This window comes from Clavelina lepadiformis, chromosome 4 (assembly GCF_947623445.1).
Source record: "Clavelina lepadiformis chromosome 4, kaClaLepa1.1, whole genome shotgun sequence".
NCBI classification, from domain to species: domain Eukaryota; kingdom Metazoa; phylum Chordata; class Ascidiacea; order Aplousobranchia; family Clavelinidae; genus Clavelina; species Clavelina lepadiformis.
Window position 1 is genome coordinate 14476310 of NC_135243.1, and position 17409 is coordinate 14493718.

The following is a 17409-nucleotide window of genomic DNA, read 5'->3' on the forward strand; positions in this document are numbered from 1 at the left end:
GGCGTTTTCAATTCTAATTCGATTGCATAGGAAATTCAAAAACGCAAACAGATGTTATAAATTTAATTGAAATATACAGCATGACTAAAATGCTTACAACACCCGGTATTCCCAGGCGGTCACCCATCCAAGTACTAACCGGGACCGAGGATACTTAACTTCCGAGATCGAACGAGATCGGGTCTACTCAACCTGGTATGGTCGTAGGCAAAATCAAAAGAAAGAAAATGGTCTTTCCACTTCTAATTCGATTGCATAGGAAATTCAAAAAAGCAAATAGTTGTTATAAATTTGATTGAAATATACAGCATGACTAAAATGCTTACAGCACCCACTATTCCCAGGCGATCACCCATCCAAGTACTAACCGGGCCCGAGGTTGCTTAACTTCCGAGATCGAACGAGGTCAGGTCTTCTCAACCGGGTATGGTCGTAGGCGATTTCAAAAGAAATAAAATGGCAATTTCAATTCTATATCGATTGCATAGGAAATAAAAAAAGCAAATTGTTGCTAAAAATTTAATTGAAATATACAGCATGACTAAAATGCTTACAACACCCGGTATTCCCAGGCGGTCACCCATCCAAGTACTAACCGGGCCCGAGGTTGCTTAACTTCCGAGATCGAACGAGATCGGGACTACTCAACCTGGTATGGTCGTAGGCAATAACAAAAGAAAGAAAATGGTCTTTCCACTTCTAATTCGATTGCATAGGAAATTCAAAAAAGCAAGTAGTTGTTATAAATTTGATTGAAATATACAGCATGACTAAAATGCTTACAACACCCGAAATTACCAGGCAATCACACATCCAAGTACTAACCGGGCCCGAGGTTGCTTAACTTCCGAGATCGAACGAGATCGGGTCTACTCAACCTGGTATCGTCGTAGGTGATCTCAAAAGAAAGAAAATGGCCTTATGAATTCTAATTGGATTGCATAGGAAATTCAAAAAAGCAAATAGTTGCTAAAAATTTAATTGAAATATACAGCATGACTAAAATGCTTATAACACACGGTATTCCCAGGCGGTCACCCATCCAAGTACAAACCGGCCCCGAGGTTGCTTGACTTCCGAGATCGAACGAGATCGGGTCTACTCAACCTGGTATGGTCGTAGGTGATTTCAAAAGAAACAAAATGGACTTTTCACTTCTAATTCGATTGCATAGGAAATTCAAAAAGGCAAACAGATGTTATAAATTTAATTGAAGTATACAGCATGACTAAAATGCTTACAACACCCGGTATTCCCAGGCGGTCACCCATCCAAGTACTAACCGGGCCCGAGTTTGCTTAACTTCCGAGATCGAACGAGATCGGGACTACTCAACCTGGTATGGTCGTAGGCAATTTCAAAAGTAAGAAAATGGCCTTTTCAATTCTAATTCGATTGCATAGGAAATTCAAAAAAGCAAATACTTGCTAAAAATTTGATTGAAATATACAGCATGACTAAAATGCTTACACCACCCACTATACCCAGGCGATCACCCATCCAAGTACTAACAGGGCCCGAGGTTGCTTAACTTCGGAGAACGAACGAGATCGGGTCTACTCAACCTGGTATGGTCGTAGGCGATTTCAAATGAAAGAAAATGGTCTTTCCAATTCTAATTCGATTGCATAAGAAATTCAAAAAAGCCAACAGTTGCTATAAATTTAATTGAAATATACAGCATGACTAAAATGCTTACAACACCCGGTATTTCCAGGCGGTCACCCATCCAAGTACTAACCGCGCCCGAGGTTGCTTAACTTCCGAGATCGAACGAGATCAGGTCTACTCAACCTGGTATGGTCGTAGGCAATTTCAAAAGAAAGAAAATGGCCTTTTCAATTCTAATTCGATTGCATAGGAAATTTAAAAATACAAATAGTTGCTAAAAATTCAATCGAAATATACAGCATGACTAAAATGCTTACAGCACCCACTATTCCCAGGCGATCACCCATCCAAGTACTAACCGGGCCCGAGGTTGCTTAACTTCCGAGATCGAACGAGGTCAGGTCTTCTTAACCGGGTATGGTCGTAGGCGATTTCAAAAGAAATAAAATGGCAATTTCAATTCTAATTCGATTGCATAGGAAATAAAAAAAGCAAATTGTTGCTAAAAATTTAATTGAAATATACAGCATGACTAAAATGCTTACAGCACCCGGTATTCCCAGGCGGTCACCCATTCAAATACTAATCGGGCCCGTGGTTGCTTAAATTCCGAGATCGAACGAGATCGGGTATACTCAACCTGGTATGGTCGTAGGTGATTTCAAATGAAAGAAAATGGCCTTATGAATTCTAATTCGATTGCATAGGAAATTCAAAATGGCAAACAGATGTTATAAATTTAATTGAAGTATACAGCATGACTAAAATGCTTACAACACCCGGTATTCCCAGGCGGTCACCCATCCAAGTACTAACCGGGCCCGAGATTGCTTAACTTCCGAGATCGAACGAGATCAGGTCTGCTCAACCTGGTATGGTCGTAGGCGATTTCAAAAGAAAGAAAATGGCTTTTTAAATTATAATTCGATTGCATAGGAAATTCAAAAAAGCAAATAGTTGCTATAAATTTAATTGAAATATACAGCATAACTAAAATGTTTACAGCACCCGGTATTCCCAGGCGGTCACCCATCCAAGTACTAACCGGGCCCGAGGTTGCTTAACTTCCGAGATCGAACGAGATCGGGTCTACTCAACCTGGTATGGTCGTAGACAATTTCAAAAGGAAGAAAATAGTCTTTCTATATCTTATTCGATTGCATAGGAAATTCAAAAAAGCAAATAGTTGTTATAAATTTGATTGAAATATACAGCATGACTAAAATGCTTACAACACCCGAATATTCCCAGGCGGTCACCCATCCAAGTACTAACAGGGCCCGAGGTTGCTTAACTTCCGAGATCGAACGAGATCAGGTCTTCCCAACCGGGTATGGTCGTAGGCGATTTCAAAAGAAAGAAAATGGCAATTTCAATTCTAATTCGATTGCATAGGAAATTAAAATAAGCAAATTGTTGCTAAAAATTTAATTGAAATATACAGAATGACTAAAATGCTTACAGCACCCGGTATTCCCAGGCGGTCACCCATTCAAGTACTAACCGGGCCCGAGGTTGCTTAACTTCCGAGATTGAACGAGATCGGGTCTACTCGACCTGGTATGGTCGTAGGTGATCTCAAATGAAAGAAAATGGCCGTATGAATTCTAATTCGATTGCATAGGAAATTCAAAAAGGCAAACAGATGTTATAAATTTAATTGAAGTATACAGCATGACTAAAATGCTTACAACACGCGGTATTCCCAGGCAGTCACCCATCCAAGTACTAACCGGTCCCGAGGTTGCTTGACTTCCGAGATCGAACGAGATCGGGTCTACTCAACCTGGTATGCTCGTATGCGATTTCAAATGAAAGAAAATGGCCTTTTCAATTCTAATTCGATTGCATAGGACATTCAAAAGCGCAAACAGTTGCAAAAAATTTAATTGAAATATACAGCATGACTAAAATGCCTACACCACCCGGTATTCCCAGGCGGTCACCCATCCAAGTACTAACAGGGCCCGAGGTTGCTTAACTTCCGAGATCGAACGAGATCAGGTCTGCTCAACCTGGTATGGTCGTAGGCGATTTCAAAAGAAAGGAAATGGCAATTTCAATTCTAATTCGATTGCATAGGAAATTCAAAAAAGCAAATAGTTGCTAAAAAGTTAATTGAAATATATAACATGACTAAAATGCTTACAACACCCGGTATTCCCAGGCGGTCACCCATCCAAGTACTAATCGGGCCCGAGGTTGAATAACTTCCGAGATCGAAGGAGATCGGGTCTACTCAACCTGGTATGGTCGTAGGCAATTTCAAATGAAAGAAAATTGTCTTTCCACTTCTAATTCGATTGCATAGGAAATTCAAAAACGCAAATAGTTGCTATAATTTTAATTGACATATACAGCATGACTAAAATGCTTACAACACCCGGTATTCCCAGGCGGTCACCCATCCAAGTACTAACCGGGCCCGAGGTTGCTTAACTTCCGAGATCGAACGAGATCGGGTCTACTCAACCTGGTATGGTGGTAGGCAATTTCAAATGAAAGAAAACGGCTTTTTCAATTATAATTCGATTGCATACGAAATTCAAAAACGCAAATAGTTGCTATAATTTTAATTGGCATATACAGCATGACTAAAATGCTTACAACACCTGGTATTCCCAGGCGGTCACCCATCCAAGTACTAACCGGGCCCGAGGTTGCTTAACTTCCGAGATCGGGTCTACTCAACCTGGTATGGTCGTAGGCGAATTCAAATGAAAGAAAATGGCTTTTTTAATTATAATTCGTTTGCATAGGAAATTCAAAATCACAAACAGTTGCTATATATTTAATTGAAATATACAGCATGACTAAATTGCTTACAACACCCGGTATTCCCAGGCGGTCACCCATCCAAGTACTAACAGGGCCCGAAGTTGCTTAACTTCCGAGATCGAACGAGATCGGGTCTACTCAAACTGGTATGGTCGTAGGCGATTTCAAATGAAAGAAAATGGCCTTTTCAATTCTAATTCGATTGCATAGGAAATTCAAAAAATCAAATAGTTGCTATAAATTTGATTGAAAGTTACAGCATGACTAAACTGCTTACAACACCCTGTTTTACCAGGCGGTCACCCATCCAAGTACTAACAGGGCCCGAAGTTGCTTAACTTCCGAGATCGAACGAGATCGGGTCTACTCAAACTGGTATGGTCGTAGGCGATTTCAAATAAAAGAAAATGGCCTTTTCAATTCTAATTCGATTGCATAGGAAATTCAAAAAATCAAATAGTTGCTATAAATTTGATTGAAATATACAGCATGACTAAAATGCTTACAGCACCCGGTATTCCCAGGCGATCACCCATCCAAGTACTAACCGGGCCCGAGGTTGCTTAACTTCCGAGATCAGACGAAATCGGGTCTACTCAACCTGGTATGGTAGTAGGTGATTTCAAAAGAAAGAAAATGGCGTTTTCAATTCTAATTCGATTGCATAGGAAATTCAAAAACGCAAACAGATGTTATAAATTTAATTGAAATATACAGCATGACTAAAATGCTTACAACACCCGGTATTCCCAGGCGGTCACCCATCCAAGTACTAACCGGGACCGAGGATACTTAACTTCCGAGATCGAACGAGATCGGGTCTACTCAACCTGGTATGGTCGTAGGCAAAATCAAAAGAAAGAAAATGGTCTTTCCACTTCTAATTCGATTGCATAGGAAATTCAAAAAAGCAAGTAGTTGTTATAAATTTGATTGAAATATACAGCATGACTAAAATGCTTACAGCACCCACTATTCCCAGGCGATCACCCATCCAAGTACTAACCGGGCCCGAGGTTGCTTAACTTCCGAGATCGAACGAGGTCAGGTCTTCTCAACCGGGTATGGTCGTAGGCGATTTCAAAAGAAATAAAATGGCAATTTCAATTCTATATCGATTGCATAGGAAATAAAAAAAGCAAATTGTTGCTAAAAATTTAATTGAAATATACAGCATGACTAAAATGCTTACAGCACCCGGTATTCCCAGGCGGTCACCCATTCAAATACTAACCGGGCCCGTGGTTGCTTAAATTCCGAGATCGAACGAGATCGGGTATACTCAACCTGGTATGGTCGTAGGTGATTTCAAAAGAAAGAAAATGGCCTTATGAATTCTAATTCGATTGCATAGGAAATTCAAAATTGCAAACAGATGTTATAAATTTAATTGAAGTATACAGCATGACTAAAATGCTTACAACACCCGGTATTCCCAGGCGGTCACCCATCCAAGTACTAACCGGGCCCGAGATTGCTTAACTTCCGAGATCGAACGAGAACAGGTCTGCTCAACCTGGTATGGTCGTAGGCGATTTCAAAAGAAAGAAAATGGCTTTTTAAATTATAATTCGATTGCATAGGAAAATCAAAAAAGCAAATAGTTGCTATAAATTTAATTGAAATATACAGCATGACTAAAATGTTTACAGCACCCGGTATTCCCAGGCGGTCACCCATCCAAGTACTAACCGGGCCCGAGGTTGCTTAACTTCCGAGATCGAACGAGATCGGGTCTACTCAACCTGGTATGGTCGTAGACAATTTCAAAAGGAAGAAAATAGTCTTTCCATATCTTATTCGATTGCATAGGAAATTCAAAAAAGCAAATAGTTGTTATAAATTTGATTGAAATATACAGCATGACTAAAATGCTTACAACACCCGAATATTCCCAGGCGGTCACCCATCCAAGTACTAACAGGGCCCGAGGTTGCTTAACTTCCGAGATCGAACGAGATCAGGTCTCCTCAACCGGGTATGGTCGTAGGCGATTTCAAATGAAAGAAAATGGCAATTTCAATTATAATTCGATTGCATAGGAAATTAAAACAAGCAAATTGTTGCTAAAAATTTAATTGAAATATACAGAATGACTAAAATGCTTACAGCACCCGGTATTCCCAGGCGGTCACCCATTCAAGTACTTACCGGGCCCGAGGTTGCTTAACTTCCGAGATCGAACGAGATCGGGTCTACTCGACCTGGTATGGTCGTAGGTGATCTCAAAAGAAAGTAAATGGCCGTATGAATTCTAATTCGATTGCATAGGAAATTCAAAAAGGCAAACAGATGTTATAAATTTAATTGAAGTTTACAGCACGACTAAAATGCTTACAACACCCGGTATTCCCAGGCAGTCACCCATCCAAGTACTAACCGGTCCCGAGGTTGCTTAACTTCCGAGATCGAACGAGATCGGGTCTACTCAACCTGGTATGCTCGTAGGCGATTTCAAATGAAAGAAAATGGCCTTTTCAATTCTAATTCGATTGCATAGGAAAATCAAAAACGCAAACAATTGCAAAAAATTTAATTGAAATATACAGCATGACTAAAATGCCTACACCACCCGGTATTCCCAGGCGGTCACCCATCCAAGTACTAACAGGGCCCGAGGTTGCTTAACTTCCGAGATCGAACGAGATCAGGTCTGCTCAACCTGGTATGGTCGTAGGCGATTTCAAAAGAAAGGAAATGGCAATTTCAATTCTAATTCGATTGCATAGGAAATTCAAAAACGCAAATAGTTGCTATAATTTTAATTGACATATACAGCATGACTAAAATGCTTACAACACCCGGTAATCCCAGGCGGTCACCCATCCAAGTACTAACCGGGCCCGAGGTTGCTTAACTTCCGAGATCGAACGAGATCGGGTCTACTCAACCTGGTATGGTGGTAGGCAATTTCAAATGAAAGAAAACGGCTTTTTCAAATATAATTCGACTGCATACGAAATTCAAAAACGCAAATAGTTGCTATATATTTAATTGGCATATACAGCATGACTAAAATGCTTACAACACCCGGTATTCCCAGGCGGTCACCCATCCAAGTACTAACCGGGCCCGAGGTTGCTTAATTTCCGAGATCGGGTCTACTCAACCTGGTATGGTCGTAGGCAAATTCAAATGAAAGAAAATGGCTTTTTTAATTATAATTCGTTTGCATAGGAAATTCAAAATCACAAACAGTTGCTATATATTTAATTGAAATATACAGCATGACTAAATTGCTTACAACACCCGGTATTCCCAGGCGGTCACCCATCCAAGTACTAACAGGGCCCGAAGTTGCTTAACTTCCGAGATCGAACGAGATCGGGTCTACTCAAACTGGTATGGTCGTAGGCGATTTCAAATGAAAGAAAATGGCCTTTTCAATTCTAATTCGATTGCATAGGAAATTCAAAAAATCAAATAGTTGCTATAAATTTGATTGAAAGTTACTGCATGACTAAACTGCTTACAACACCCGGTATTACCAGGCGGTCACCCATCCAAGTACTAACAGGGCCCGAGGTTGCTTAACTTCCGAGATCGAACGAGATCGGGTCTACTCAAACTGGTATGGTCGTAGGCGATTTCAAATGAAAGAAAATGGCCTTTTCAATTCTAATTCGATTGCATAGGAAATTAAAATAAGCAAATTGTTGCTAAAAATTTAATTGAAATATACAGAATGACTAAAATGCTTACAGCACCCGGTATTCCCAGGCGGTCACCCATTCAAGTACTAACCGGGCCCGAGGTTGCTTAACTTCCGAGATCGAACGAGATCGGGTCTACTCGACCTGGTATGGTCGTAGGTGATCTCAAAAGAAAAAAAATAGCCGTATGAATTCTAATTCGATTGCATAGGAAATTCAAAAAGGCAAACAGATGTTATAAATTTAATTGAAGTATACAGCACGACTAAAATGCTTACAACACCCGGTATTCCCAGGCAGTCACCCATCCAAGTACTAACCGGTCCCGAGGTTGCTTAACTTCTGAGATCGAACGAGATCGGGTCTACTCAACCTGGTATGCTCGTAGGCGATTTCAAATGAAAGAAAATGGCCTTTTCAATTCTAATTCGATTGCATAGGACATTCAAAAACGCAAACAGTTGCAAAAAATTTAATTGAAATATACAGCATGACTAAAATGCCTACACCACCCGGTATTCCCAGGCGGTCACCCATCCAAGTACTAACAGGGCCCGAGGTTGCTTAACTTCCGAGATCGAACGAGATCAGGTCTGCTCAACCTGGTATGGTCGTAGGCGATTTCAAATGAAAGAAAATGGCAATTTCAATTCTAATTCGATTGCATAGGAAATTTAAAAAAGCAAATAGTTGCTAAAAAGTTAATTGAAATATATAACATGACTAAAATGCTTACAACAGCCGGTATTCCCAGGCGGTCACCCATCCAAGTACTAACCGGGCCCGAGGTTGATTAACTTCCGAGATCGAAGGAGATCGGGTCTACTCAACCTGGTATGGTCGTAGGCAATTTCAAAAGAAAGAAAATGGTCTTTCCACTTCTAATTCGATTGCATAGGACATTCAAAAACGCAAATAGTTGCTATAATTTTAATTGACATATACAGCATGACTAAAATGCTTACAACACCCGGTATTCCCAGGCGGTCACCCATCCAAGTACTAACCGGGCCCGAGGTTGCTTAACTTCCGAGATCGAACGAGATCGGGTCTACTCAACCTGGTATGGTGGTAGGCAATTTCAAATGAAAGAAAACGGCTTTTTCAATTATAATTCGACTGCATACGAAATTCAAAAACGCAAATAGTTGCTATAATTTTAATTGGCATATACAGCATGACTAAAATGCTTACAACACCCGGTATTCCCAGGCGGTCACCCATCCAAGTACTAACCGGGCCCGAGGTTGCTTAACTTCCGAGATCGGGTCTACTCAACCTGGTATGGTCGTAAGCGAATTCAAATGAAAGAAAATGGCTTTTTTAATTATAATTCGTTTGCATAGGAAATTCAAAATCACAAACAGTTGCTATATATTTAATTGAAATATACAGCATGACTAAATTGCTTACAACACCCGGTATTCCCAGGCGGTCACCCATCCAAGTACTAACAGGGCCCGAGGTTGCTTAACTTCCGAGATCGAACGAGATCGGGTCTACTCAAACTGGTATGGTCGTAGGCGATTTCAAATGAAAGAAAATGGCCTTTTCAATTCTAATTCGATTGCATAGGAAATTCAAAAAATCAAATAGTTGCTATAAATTTGATTGAAAGTTACAGCATGACTAAACTGCTTACAACACCCGGTATTACCAGGCGGTCACCCATCCAAGTACTAACAGGGCCCGAAGTTGCTTAACTTCCGAGATCGAACGAGATCGGGTCTACTCAAACTGGTATGGTCGTAGGCGATTTCAAATGAAAGAAAATGGCCTTTTCAATTCTAATTCGATTGCATAGGAAATTCAAAAAATCAAATAGTTGCTATAAATTTGATTGAAATATACAGCATGGCTAAAATGCTTACAGCACCCGGTATTCCCAGGCGGTCACCCATCCAAGTACTAACCGGGCCCGAGGTTGCTTAACTTCCGAGATCAGACGAGATCGGGTCTACTTAACCTGGTATGGTAGTAGGTGATTTCAAAAGAAAGAAAATGGCCTTTTCAATTCTAATTCGATTGCATAGGAAATTCAAAAACGCAAACAGATGTTATAAATTTAATTGAAATATACAGCATGACTAAAATGCTTACAACACCCGGTATTCCCAGGCGGTCACCCATCCAAGTACTAACCGGGCCCGAGGTTACTTAACTTCCTAGATCGAACGAGATCGGATCTACTCAACCTGGTATGGTCGTAGGCAATATCAAAAGAAAGAAAATGGTCTTTCCACTTCTAATTCGATTGCATAGGAAATTCAAAAAAGCAAGTAGTTGTTATAAATTTGATTGAAATATACAGCATGACTAAAATGCTTACAACACCCGAAATTACCAGGCAATCACACATCCAAGTACTAACCGGGCCCGAGGTTGCTTAACTTCCGAGATCAAACGAGATCGGGTCTACTCAACCTGGTATCGTCGTAGGTGATCTCAACAGAAAGAAAATGGCCTTATGAATTCTAATTAGATTGCATAGGAAATTCAAAAAAGCAAATAGTTGCTAAAAATTTAATTGAAATATACAGCATGACTAAAATGCTTACAACACCCGGTATTTCCAGGCGGTCACCCATCCAAGTACTAACCGCGCCCGAGGTTGCTTAACTTCCGAGATCGAACGAGATCAGGTCTACTCAACCTGGTATGGTCGTAGGCAATTTCAAAAGAAAGAAAATGGCCTTTTCAATTCTAATTCGATTGCATAGGGAATTCAAAAATACAAATAGTTGCTAAAAATTCAATCGAAATATACAGCATGACTAAAATGCTTACAGCACCCACTATTCCCAGGCGATCACCCATCCAAGTACTAACCGGGCCCGAGTTTGCTTAACTTCCGAGATCGAACGACGTCGGGACTACTCAACCTGGTATGGTCGTAGGCAATTTCAAAAGTAAGAAAATGGCCTTTTCAATTCTAATTCGATTGCATAGGAAATTCAAAAAAGCAAATACTTGCTAAAATTTAATCGAAATATACTGCATGACTAAAATGCTTACAGCACCCACTATTCCCAGGCGATCACCCATCCAAGTACTAACAGGGCCCGAGGTTGCTTAACCTCGGAGAACGAACGAAATCGGGTCTACTCAACCTGGTATGGTCGTAGACGATTTCAAATGAAAGAAAATGGTCTTTCCAATTCTAATTCGATTGCATAGGAAATTCAAAAAAGCAAACAGTTGCTATAAATTTAATTGAAATATACAGCATGACTAAAATGCTTACAACACCCGGCATTTCCAGGCGGTCACCCATCCAAGTACTAACCGGGCCCGAGGTTGCTTAACTTCCGAGATCGAACGAGATCAGGTCTGCTCAACCTGGTATGGTCGTAGGCAATTTCAAAAGAAAGAAAATGGCAATTTCAATTCTAATTCGATTGCATAGGAAATTCAAAAATACAAATAGTTGCTAAAAATTCAATCGAAATATACAGCATGACTAAAATGCTTACAGCACCCACTATTCCCAGGCGATCACCCATCCAAGTACTAACCGGGCCCGAGGTTGCTTAACTACCGAGATCGGGTCTACTCAACCTGGTATGGTCGTAGGCGAATTCAAATGAAAGAAAATGGCTTTTTAAATTATAATTCGTTTGCATAGGAAATTCAAAATCACAAACAGTTGCTATATATTTAATTGAAATATACAGCATGACTAAATTGCTTACAACACCCGGTATTCCCAGGCGGTCACCCATCCAAGTACTAACAGGGCCCGAAGTTGCTTAACTTCCGAGATCGAACGAGATCGGGTCTACTCAAACTGGTATGGTCGTAGGCGATTTCAAATGAAAGAAAATGGCCTTTTCAATTCTAATTCGATTGCATAGGAAATTCAAAAAATCAAATAGTTGCTATAAATTTGATTGAAAGTTACTGCATGACTAAACTGCTTACAACACCCGGTATTACCAGGCGGTCACCCATCCAAGTACTAACAGGGCCCGAGGTTACTTAACTTCCGAGATCGAACGAGATCGGGTCTACTCAACCTGGTATGGTCGTAGGCAATATCAAAAGAAAGAAAATGGTCTTTCCACTTCTAATTCGATTGCATAGGAAATTCAAAAAAGCAAGTAGTTGTTATAAATTTGATTGAAATATACAGCATGACTAAAATGCTTACAGCACCCACTATTCCCAGGCGATCACCCATCCAAGTACTAACCGGGCCCGAGGTTGCTTAACTTCCGAGATCGAACGAGGTCAGGTCTTCTCAACCGGGTATGGTCGTAGGCGATTTCAAAAGAAATAAAATGGCAATTTCAATTCTAATTCGATTGCATAGGAAATAAAAAAAGCAAATAGTTGCTAAAAATTTAATTGAAATATACAGCATGACTAAAATGCTTACAACACCCGGTATTTCGAGGCGGTCACCCATCCAAGTACTAACCGGGCCCGAGGTTGCTTAACTTCCGAGATCGAACGAGATCAGGTCTACTCAACCTGGTATGGTCGTAGGCGATTTCAAATGAAAGAAAATGGCCTTTTCAATTCTAATTCGATTGCATAGGAAATTCAAAAAAGCAAATAGTTGCTAAAAATTTAATTGAAATATACAGCATGACTAAAATGCTTACAGCACCCGGTATTCCCAGGCGGTCACCCATCCAAGTACTAACCGGGCCCGAGGTTGCTTAACTTCCGAAATCGAACGAGAGCGGGTCTACTCAAACTGGTATGGTCGTAGGCGATTTCAAATGAAAGAAAATGGCCTTTTCAATTCTAATTCGATTGCATAGGAAATTCAAAAAATCAAATAGTTGCTATAAATTTGATTGAAAGTTACTGCATGACTAAACTGCTTACAACACCCGGTATTACCAGGCGGTCACCCATCCAAGTACTAACAGGGCCCGAGGTTACTTAACTTCCGAGATCGAACGAGATCGGGTCTACTCAACCTGGTATGGTCGTAGGCAATATCAAAAGAAAGAAAATGGTCTTTCCACTTCTAATTCGATTGCATAGGAAATTCAAAAAAGCAAGTAGTTGTTATAAATTTGATTGAAATATACAGCATGACTAAAATGCTTACAGCACCCACTATTCCCAGGCGATCACCCATCCAAGTACTAACCGGGCCCGAGGTTGCTTAACTTCCGAGATCGAACGAGGTCAGGTCTTCTCAACCGGGTATGGTCGTAGGCGATTTCAAAAGAAATAAAATGGCAATTTCAATTCTAATTCGATTGCATAGGAAATAAAAAAAGCAAATAGTTGCTAAAAATTTAATTGAAATATACAGCATGACTAAAATGCTTACAACACCCGGTATTTCGAGGCGGTCACCCATCCAAGTACTAACCGGGCCCGAGGTTGCTTAACTTCCGAGATCGAACGAGATCAGGTCTACTCAACCTGGTATGGTCGTAGGCGATTTCAAATGAAAGAAAATGGCCTTTTCAATTCTAATTCGATTGCATAGGAAATTCAAAAAAGCAAATAGTTGCTAAAAATTTAATTGAAATATACAGCATGACTAAAATGCTTACAGCACCCGGTATTCCCAGGCGGTCACCCATCCAAGTACTAACCGGGCCCGAGGTTGCTTAACTTCCGAAATCGAACGAGAGCGGGTCTACTCAAACTGGTATGGTCGTAGGCGATTTCAAATGAAAGAAAATGGCGTTTTCAATTCTAATTCGATTGCATAGGAAATTCAAAAAATATAATAGTTGCTATAAATTTGATTGAAAGTTACAGCATGACTGAAATGCTTACAACACCCGGTATTACCAGGCAATCACACATCCAAGTACTAACCGGGCCCGAGGTTGCTTAACTTCCGAGATCGAACGAGATCAGGTCTACTCAACCTGGTATGGTCGTAGGCGATTTCAAATGAAAGAAAATGGCTTTTTCAATTCTAATTCGATTGCATAGGAAATTCAAAAAATCAAATAGTTGCTATAAATTTGATTGAAAGTTACTGCATGACTAAACTGCTTACAACACCCGGTATTACCAGGCGGTCACCCATCCAAGTACTAACAGGGCCCGAGGTTACTTAACTTCCGAGATCGAACGAGATCGGGTCTACTCAACCTGGTATGGTCGTAGGCAATATCAAAAGAAAGAAAATGGTCTTTCCACTTCTAATTCGATTGCATAGGAAATTCAAAAAAGCAAGTAGTTGTTATAAATTTGATTGAAATATACAGCATGACTAAAATGCTTACAGCACCCACTATTCCCAGGCGATCACCCATCCAAGTACTAACCGGGCCCGAGGTTGCTTAACTTCCGAGATCGAACGAGGTCAGGTCTTCTCAACCGGGTATGGTCGTAGGCGATTTCAAAAGAAATAAAATGGCAATTTCAATTCTAATTCGATTGCATAGGAAATAAAAAAAGCAAATTGTTGCTAAAAATTTAATTAAAATATACAGCATGACTAAAATGCTTACAACACCCGGTATTTCCAGGCGGTCACCCATCCAAGTACTAACCGGGCCCGAGGTTGCTTAACTTCCGAGATCGAACGAGATCAGGTCTACTCAACCTGGTATGGTCGTAGGCGATTTCAAATGAAAGAAAATGGCCTTTTCAATTCTAATTCGATTGCATAGGAAATTCAAAAAAGCAAATAGTTGCTGAAAATTTAATTGAAATATACAGCATGACTAAAATGCTTACAGCACCCGGTATTCCCAGGCGGTCACCCATCCAATTACTAACCGGGCCCGAGGTTGCTTAACTTCCGAAATCGAACGAGATCGGGTCTACTCAAACTGGTATGGTCGTAGGCGATTTCAAATGAAAGAAAATGGCCTTTTTAATTCTAATTCGATTGCATAGGAAATTCAAAAAATATAATAGTTGCTATAAATTTGATTGAAAGTTACAGCATGACTAAAATGCTTACAACACACGGTATTACCAGGCAATCACACATCCAAGTACTAACCGGGCCCGAGGTTGCTTAACTTCCGAGATCGAACGAGATCAGGTCTACTCAACCTGGTATGGTCGTAGACGATTTCAAATGAAAGAAAATGGCCTTTTCAATTCTAATTCGATTGCATAGGAAATTCAAAAAAGCAAATAGTTGCTAAAAATTTAATTGAAATATACAGCATGACTAAAATGCTTACAGCACCCGGTATTCCCAGGCGGTCACCCATCCAAGTACTAACCGGGCCCGAGGTTGCTTAACTTCCGAGATCAGACGAGATCGAATCTACTCAACCTGGTATGGTAGTAAGTGATTTCAAAAGAAAGAAAATGGCGTTTTCAATTCTAATTCGATTGCATATGAAATTCAAAAACGAAAACAGATGTTATAAATTTAATTGAAATATACAGCATGACTAAAATGCTTACAACACCCGGTATTCCCAGGCGGTCACCCATCCAAGTACTAACCGGGCCCGAGGTTGCTTAACTTCTGAGATCGAACGAGATCGGGTCTACTCAACCTGGTATGGTCGTAGGCGATTGCAAATGAAAGAAAATGGTTTTTCCAATTCTAATTCGATTGCATAGGAAATTCAAAATAGAAAATAGTTGTTATAAATTTGATTGAAATATACAGCATGACTAAAATGCTTACAACACCCTGTATTCCCAGGCGGTCAGTCATCCAAGTACTAACCGGGTCTGAGGTTGCTTAAATTCCGAGATCGTATCTACTCAACCTGGTATGGTCGAAAGTGGGTTCAAATGAAAGAAAATGGCTTTTTCAATTACAATTCGATTGCATAGGAAATTCAAAAAGCAAATAGTTGCTATAAATTTAATTGAAATATACAGCATGACTCAAATGCTTACAACACCCTGTATTTCTAGGCGGTCACCCATCCAATTACTAACCGGGCCCGAGGTTGCTTAACTTCCGAGATCAAACGGGATCGGGTCTACTCAACCTGGTATGGTCGTAGGCAATTTCAAAAGAAAGAAAATGGCTTTTTCAATTATAATTCGATTGCATAGGAAATTCAAAAACGCAAATTGTTGCTATAGTTTTAATTGACATATACAGCATGACTAAAATGCTTACAACACCCGGTATTCCCAGGCGGTCACCCATCCAAGTACTAACCGGGCCCAAGGTTGCTTAACTTCCGAGATCGGGTCTACTCAACCCGGTATGGTCGTAGGCAATTTCAAATGAAAGAAAATAGCTTTTTTAATTATAATTCGTTTGCATAGGAAATTCAAAATCACAAACAGTTGCTATATATTTATTTGACATATACAGCAGGACTAAATTGCTTACAACACCCGGTATTCCCAGGCGGTCACCCATCCAAGTACTAACCGGGCCCGAGGTTGCTTAACTTCCGAGATCGAACGAGATCGGGTCTACTCATCCTGGTATGGTGGTAGGCAACTTCAAATGAAAGAAAATGGCTTTTTTAATTATATTTCGATTGCATAGGAAATTCAAAAAAGCAAATAGTTGCTATAATTTTAATTGACATATACAGCATGACTAAAATGCTTACAACACCTGGTATTCCAAGGCAGTCACCCATCCAAGTACTAACCGGGCTCGAGGTTGCTTAACTTCCGAGTTCGGGTCTACTCAACCTGGTATGGTCGTAGGCGATTTCAAATGAAAGAAAATGGCCTTTTCAATTCTAATTCGATTGCATAGGAAATTCAAAAAATCAAATAGTTGCTATAAATTTGATTGAAAGATACAGCATGACTAAAATGCTTACAACACCCGGTATTACCAGGCAATCACACATCCAAGTACTAACCGGGCCCGAGGTTGCTTAACTTCCGAGATCGAACGAGATCAGGTCTGCTCAACCTGGTATGGTCGTAGGCGATTTCAAACGAAAGAAAATGGCCTTTTCAATTCTAAGTCGATTGCATAGGAAATTCAAAAAATCAAATAGTTGCTATAAATTTGATTGAAAGATACAGCATGACTAAAATGCTTACAACACCCGGTATTACCAGGCAATCACACATCCAAGTACTAACCGGGCCCGAGGTTGCTTAACTTCCGAGATCAGACGAGATCGGGTCTACTCAACCTGGTATGGTAGTAGGTGATTTCAAAAGAAAGAAAATGGCGTTTTCAATTCTAATTCGATTGCATAGGAAATTTAAAAACGCAAACAGATGTTATGAATTTAATTGAAATATACAGCATGACTAAAATGCTTACAACACCCGGTATTCCCAGGCGGTCACCCATCCAAGTACTAACCGGGCCCGAGGTTGCTTGACTTCCGAGATCGAACGAGATCGGGTCTACTCAACCTGGTATGGTCGTAGGTGATTTCAAAAGAAAGAAAATGGTCTTTTCAAATCTTATTCGATTGCATAGGGAATTCAAAAAGGCAAACAGATGTTATAAATTTAATTGAAGTATACAGCA

General features: G+C 40.2%; 21 non-coding genes and 54 pseudogenes across 21 annotated transcripts; all 75 read right to left on the bottom strand.

Annotated features, from left to right (window-relative positions):
• Positions 1–90: 90 nt before the first annotated feature.
• Positions 91–209, bottom strand: LOC143455193 (5S ribosomal RNA). Its single transcript, XR_013116782.1, has one exon. It is a non-coding gene; the product is annotated as a 5S ribosomal RNA (ribosomal RNA).
• A 110-nt stretch (positions 210–319) lies between these two features.
• LOC143456787 (5S ribosomal RNA) lies at positions 320–438 on the bottom strand (annotated as a pseudogene).
• Positions 439–547: 109 nt separating this feature from the next.
• On the bottom strand, positions 548–666 carry LOC143453596 (5S ribosomal RNA). Its single transcript, XR_013115256.1, has one exon. It is a non-coding gene; the product is annotated as a 5S ribosomal RNA (ribosomal RNA).
• Positions 667–776: 110 nt separating this feature from the next.
• On the bottom strand, positions 777–895 carry LOC143456861 (5S ribosomal RNA; annotated as a pseudogene).
• A 110-nt stretch (positions 896–1005) lies between these two features.
• Positions 1006–1124, bottom strand: LOC143456938 (5S ribosomal RNA; annotated as a pseudogene).
• Positions 1125–1234: 110 nt separating this feature from the next.
• On the bottom strand, positions 1235–1353 carry LOC143454411 (5S ribosomal RNA). The gene has a single exon (XR_013116036.1). It is a non-coding gene; the product is annotated as a 5S ribosomal RNA (ribosomal RNA).
• A 110-nt stretch (positions 1354–1463) lies between these two features.
• On the bottom strand, positions 1464–1582 carry LOC143457248 (5S ribosomal RNA; annotated as a pseudogene).
• Positions 1583–1692: 110 nt separating this feature from the next.
• LOC143455650 (5S ribosomal RNA) lies at positions 1693–1811 on the bottom strand (annotated as a pseudogene).
• A 110-nt stretch (positions 1812–1921) lies between these two features.
• LOC143457042 (5S ribosomal RNA) lies at positions 1922–2040 on the bottom strand (annotated as a pseudogene).
• A 109-nt stretch (positions 2041–2149) lies between these two features.
• LOC143455791 (5S ribosomal RNA) lies at positions 2150–2268 on the bottom strand (annotated as a pseudogene).
• A 110-nt stretch (positions 2269–2378) lies between these two features.
• LOC143454204 (5S ribosomal RNA) lies at positions 2379–2497 on the bottom strand. The gene has a single exon (XR_013115839.1). It is a non-coding gene; the product is annotated as a 5S ribosomal RNA (ribosomal RNA).
• Positions 2498–2607: 110 nt separating this feature from the next.
• LOC143453971 (5S ribosomal RNA) lies at positions 2608–2726 on the bottom strand. Its single transcript, XR_013115617.1, has one exon. It is a non-coding gene; the product is annotated as a 5S ribosomal RNA (ribosomal RNA).
• A 110-nt stretch (positions 2727–2836) lies between these two features.
• LOC143455913 (5S ribosomal RNA) lies at positions 2837–2956 on the bottom strand (annotated as a pseudogene).
• A 110-nt stretch (positions 2957–3066) lies between these two features.
• LOC143456314 (5S ribosomal RNA) lies at positions 3067–3185 on the bottom strand (annotated as a pseudogene).
• A 110-nt stretch (positions 3186–3295) lies between these two features.
• On the bottom strand, positions 3296–3414 carry LOC143456855 (5S ribosomal RNA; annotated as a pseudogene).
• A 110-nt stretch (positions 3415–3524) lies between these two features.
• LOC143454976 (5S ribosomal RNA) lies at positions 3525–3643 on the bottom strand. The gene has a single exon (XR_013116577.1). It is a non-coding gene; the product is annotated as a 5S ribosomal RNA (ribosomal RNA).
• A 110-nt stretch (positions 3644–3753) lies between these two features.
• LOC143455570 (5S ribosomal RNA) lies at positions 3754–3872 on the bottom strand (annotated as a pseudogene).
• Positions 3873–3982: 110 nt separating this feature from the next.
• LOC143454283 (5S ribosomal RNA) lies at positions 3983–4101 on the bottom strand. Its single transcript, XR_013115915.1, has one exon. It is a non-coding gene; the product is annotated as a 5S ribosomal RNA (ribosomal RNA).
• A 110-nt stretch (positions 4102–4211) lies between these two features.
• Positions 4212–4320, bottom strand: LOC143456127 (5S ribosomal RNA; annotated as a pseudogene).
• Positions 4321–4430: 110 nt separating this feature from the next.
• Positions 4431–4549, bottom strand: LOC143455645 (5S ribosomal RNA; annotated as a pseudogene).
• Positions 4550–4659: 110 nt separating this feature from the next.
• On the bottom strand, positions 4660–4778 carry LOC143456163 (5S ribosomal RNA; annotated as a pseudogene).
• Positions 4779–4888: 110 nt separating this feature from the next.
• On the bottom strand, positions 4889–5007 carry LOC143456172 (5S ribosomal RNA; annotated as a pseudogene).
• A 110-nt stretch (positions 5008–5117) lies between these two features.
• Positions 5118–5236, bottom strand: LOC143455196 (5S ribosomal RNA). The gene has a single exon (XR_013116784.1). It is a non-coding gene; the product is annotated as a 5S ribosomal RNA (ribosomal RNA).
• Positions 5237–5346: 110 nt separating this feature from the next.
• LOC143456788 (5S ribosomal RNA) lies at positions 5347–5465 on the bottom strand (annotated as a pseudogene).
• Positions 5466–5574: 109 nt separating this feature from the next.
• On the bottom strand, positions 5575–5693 carry LOC143455625 (5S ribosomal RNA; annotated as a pseudogene).
• A 110-nt stretch (positions 5694–5803) lies between these two features.
• LOC143455289 (5S ribosomal RNA) lies at positions 5804–5922 on the bottom strand. Its single transcript, XR_013116874.1, has one exon. It is a non-coding gene; the product is annotated as a 5S ribosomal RNA (ribosomal RNA).
• Positions 5923–6032: 110 nt separating this feature from the next.
• Positions 6033–6151, bottom strand: LOC143453972 (5S ribosomal RNA). The gene has a single exon (XR_013115618.1). It is a non-coding gene; the product is annotated as a 5S ribosomal RNA (ribosomal RNA).
• Positions 6152–6261: 110 nt separating this feature from the next.
• Positions 6262–6381, bottom strand: LOC143456251 (5S ribosomal RNA; annotated as a pseudogene).
• A 110-nt stretch (positions 6382–6491) lies between these two features.
• LOC143455720 (5S ribosomal RNA) lies at positions 6492–6610 on the bottom strand (annotated as a pseudogene).
• A 110-nt stretch (positions 6611–6720) lies between these two features.
• LOC143455933 (5S ribosomal RNA) lies at positions 6721–6839 on the bottom strand (annotated as a pseudogene).
• A 110-nt stretch (positions 6840–6949) lies between these two features.
• Positions 6950–7068, bottom strand: LOC143454977 (5S ribosomal RNA). The gene has a single exon (XR_013116578.1). It is a non-coding gene; the product is annotated as a 5S ribosomal RNA (ribosomal RNA).
• Positions 7069–7178: 110 nt separating this feature from the next.
• LOC143455430 (5S ribosomal RNA) lies at positions 7179–7297 on the bottom strand (annotated as a pseudogene).
• Positions 7298–7407: 110 nt separating this feature from the next.
• On the bottom strand, positions 7408–7516 carry LOC143456257 (5S ribosomal RNA; annotated as a pseudogene).
• Positions 7517–7626: 110 nt separating this feature from the next.
• On the bottom strand, positions 7627–7745 carry LOC143455646 (5S ribosomal RNA; annotated as a pseudogene).
• A 110-nt stretch (positions 7746–7855) lies between these two features.
• Positions 7856–7974, bottom strand: LOC143456119 (5S ribosomal RNA; annotated as a pseudogene).
• Positions 7975–8084: 110 nt separating this feature from the next.
• On the bottom strand, positions 8085–8203 carry LOC143455489 (5S ribosomal RNA; annotated as a pseudogene).
• Positions 8204–8313: 110 nt separating this feature from the next.
• On the bottom strand, positions 8314–8432 carry LOC143456594 (5S ribosomal RNA; annotated as a pseudogene).
• Positions 8433–8542: 110 nt separating this feature from the next.
• Positions 8543–8661, bottom strand: LOC143454979 (5S ribosomal RNA). The gene has a single exon (XR_013116579.1). It is a non-coding gene; the product is annotated as a 5S ribosomal RNA (ribosomal RNA).
• Positions 8662–8771: 110 nt separating this feature from the next.
• Positions 8772–8890, bottom strand: LOC143455521 (5S ribosomal RNA; annotated as a pseudogene).
• A 110-nt stretch (positions 8891–9000) lies between these two features.
• Positions 9001–9119, bottom strand: LOC143454285 (5S ribosomal RNA). Its single transcript, XR_013115917.1, has one exon. It is a non-coding gene; the product is annotated as a 5S ribosomal RNA (ribosomal RNA).
• A 110-nt stretch (positions 9120–9229) lies between these two features.
• On the bottom strand, positions 9230–9338 carry LOC143455712 (5S ribosomal RNA; annotated as a pseudogene).
• Positions 9339–9448: 110 nt separating this feature from the next.
• Positions 9449–9567, bottom strand: LOC143455149 (5S ribosomal RNA). Its single transcript, XR_013116740.1, has one exon. It is a non-coding gene; the product is annotated as a 5S ribosomal RNA (ribosomal RNA).
• A 110-nt stretch (positions 9568–9677) lies between these two features.
• On the bottom strand, positions 9678–9796 carry LOC143456478 (5S ribosomal RNA; annotated as a pseudogene).
• A 110-nt stretch (positions 9797–9906) lies between these two features.
• On the bottom strand, positions 9907–10025 carry LOC143455817 (5S ribosomal RNA; annotated as a pseudogene).
• Positions 10026–10135: 110 nt separating this feature from the next.
• On the bottom strand, positions 10136–10254 carry LOC143455782 (5S ribosomal RNA; annotated as a pseudogene).
• A 110-nt stretch (positions 10255–10364) lies between these two features.
• Positions 10365–10483, bottom strand: LOC143456917 (5S ribosomal RNA; annotated as a pseudogene).
• A 110-nt stretch (positions 10484–10593) lies between these two features.
• Positions 10594–10712, bottom strand: LOC143455652 (5S ribosomal RNA; annotated as a pseudogene).
• A 110-nt stretch (positions 10713–10822) lies between these two features.
• LOC143457285 (5S ribosomal RNA) lies at positions 10823–10941 on the bottom strand (annotated as a pseudogene).
• Positions 10942–11050: 109 nt separating this feature from the next.
• Positions 11051–11169, bottom strand: LOC143457382 (5S ribosomal RNA; annotated as a pseudogene).
• Positions 11170–11279: 110 nt separating this feature from the next.
• Positions 11280–11398, bottom strand: LOC143455044 (5S ribosomal RNA). Its single transcript, XR_013116642.1, has one exon. It is a non-coding gene; the product is annotated as a 5S ribosomal RNA (ribosomal RNA).
• Positions 11399–11508: 110 nt separating this feature from the next.
• LOC143457308 (5S ribosomal RNA) lies at positions 11509–11617 on the bottom strand (annotated as a pseudogene).
• A 110-nt stretch (positions 11618–11727) lies between these two features.
• Positions 11728–11846, bottom strand: LOC143455647 (5S ribosomal RNA; annotated as a pseudogene).
• A 110-nt stretch (positions 11847–11956) lies between these two features.
• On the bottom strand, positions 11957–12075 carry LOC143456011 (5S ribosomal RNA; annotated as a pseudogene).
• A 110-nt stretch (positions 12076–12185) lies between these two features.
• LOC143456789 (5S ribosomal RNA) lies at positions 12186–12304 on the bottom strand (annotated as a pseudogene).
• A 109-nt stretch (positions 12305–12413) lies between these two features.
• On the bottom strand, positions 12414–12532 carry LOC143455311 (5S ribosomal RNA). The gene has a single exon (XR_013116894.1). It is a non-coding gene; the product is annotated as a 5S ribosomal RNA (ribosomal RNA).
• A 110-nt stretch (positions 12533–12642) lies between these two features.
• LOC143456276 (5S ribosomal RNA) lies at positions 12643–12761 on the bottom strand (annotated as a pseudogene).
• Positions 12762–12871: 110 nt separating this feature from the next.
• On the bottom strand, positions 12872–12990 carry LOC143456013 (5S ribosomal RNA; annotated as a pseudogene).
• Positions 12991–13100: 110 nt separating this feature from the next.
• Positions 13101–13219, bottom strand: LOC143456790 (5S ribosomal RNA; annotated as a pseudogene).
• Positions 13220–13328: 109 nt separating this feature from the next.
• Positions 13329–13447, bottom strand: LOC143455313 (5S ribosomal RNA). Its single transcript, XR_013116896.1, has one exon. It is a non-coding gene; the product is annotated as a 5S ribosomal RNA (ribosomal RNA).
• Positions 13448–13557: 110 nt separating this feature from the next.
• On the bottom strand, positions 13558–13676 carry LOC143456277 (5S ribosomal RNA; annotated as a pseudogene).
• Positions 13677–13786: 110 nt separating this feature from the next.
• Positions 13787–13905, bottom strand: LOC143456350 (5S ribosomal RNA; annotated as a pseudogene).
• Positions 13906–14015: 110 nt separating this feature from the next.
• Positions 14016–14134, bottom strand: LOC143456014 (5S ribosomal RNA; annotated as a pseudogene).
• A 110-nt stretch (positions 14135–14244) lies between these two features.
• Positions 14245–14363, bottom strand: LOC143456791 (5S ribosomal RNA; annotated as a pseudogene).
• A 109-nt stretch (positions 14364–14472) lies between these two features.
• Positions 14473–14591, bottom strand: LOC143454690 (5S ribosomal RNA). The gene has a single exon (XR_013116300.1). It is a non-coding gene; the product is annotated as a 5S ribosomal RNA (ribosomal RNA).
• Positions 14592–14701: 110 nt separating this feature from the next.
• Positions 14702–14820, bottom strand: LOC143456182 (5S ribosomal RNA; annotated as a pseudogene).
• A 110-nt stretch (positions 14821–14930) lies between these two features.
• On the bottom strand, positions 14931–15049 carry LOC143456967 (5S ribosomal RNA; annotated as a pseudogene).
• A 110-nt stretch (positions 15050–15159) lies between these two features.
• On the bottom strand, positions 15160–15278 carry LOC143455502 (5S ribosomal RNA; annotated as a pseudogene).
• Positions 15279–15388: 110 nt separating this feature from the next.
• LOC143454138 (5S ribosomal RNA) lies at positions 15389–15507 on the bottom strand. The gene has a single exon (XR_013115777.1). It is a non-coding gene; the product is annotated as a 5S ribosomal RNA (ribosomal RNA).
• Positions 15508–15835: 328 nt separating this feature from the next.
• LOC143455702 (5S ribosomal RNA) lies at positions 15836–15954 on the bottom strand (annotated as a pseudogene).
• Positions 15955–16064: 110 nt separating this feature from the next.
• Positions 16065–16173, bottom strand: LOC143456173 (5S ribosomal RNA; annotated as a pseudogene).
• Positions 16174–16283: 110 nt separating this feature from the next.
• Positions 16284–16402, bottom strand: LOC143455027 (5S ribosomal RNA). Its single transcript, XR_013116626.1, has one exon. It is a non-coding gene; the product is annotated as a 5S ribosomal RNA (ribosomal RNA).
• Positions 16403–16512: 110 nt separating this feature from the next.
• On the bottom strand, positions 16513–16621 carry LOC143457100 (5S ribosomal RNA; annotated as a pseudogene).
• A 110-nt stretch (positions 16622–16731) lies between these two features.
• On the bottom strand, positions 16732–16850 carry LOC143456379 (5S ribosomal RNA; annotated as a pseudogene).
• A 110-nt stretch (positions 16851–16960) lies between these two features.
• On the bottom strand, positions 16961–17079 carry LOC143456753 (5S ribosomal RNA; annotated as a pseudogene).
• Positions 17080–17189: 110 nt separating this feature from the next.
• Positions 17190–17308, bottom strand: LOC143454383 (5S ribosomal RNA). The gene has a single exon (XR_013116009.1). It is a non-coding gene; the product is annotated as a 5S ribosomal RNA (ribosomal RNA).
• Between the last annotated feature and the right edge of the window lie 101 nt (positions 17309–17409).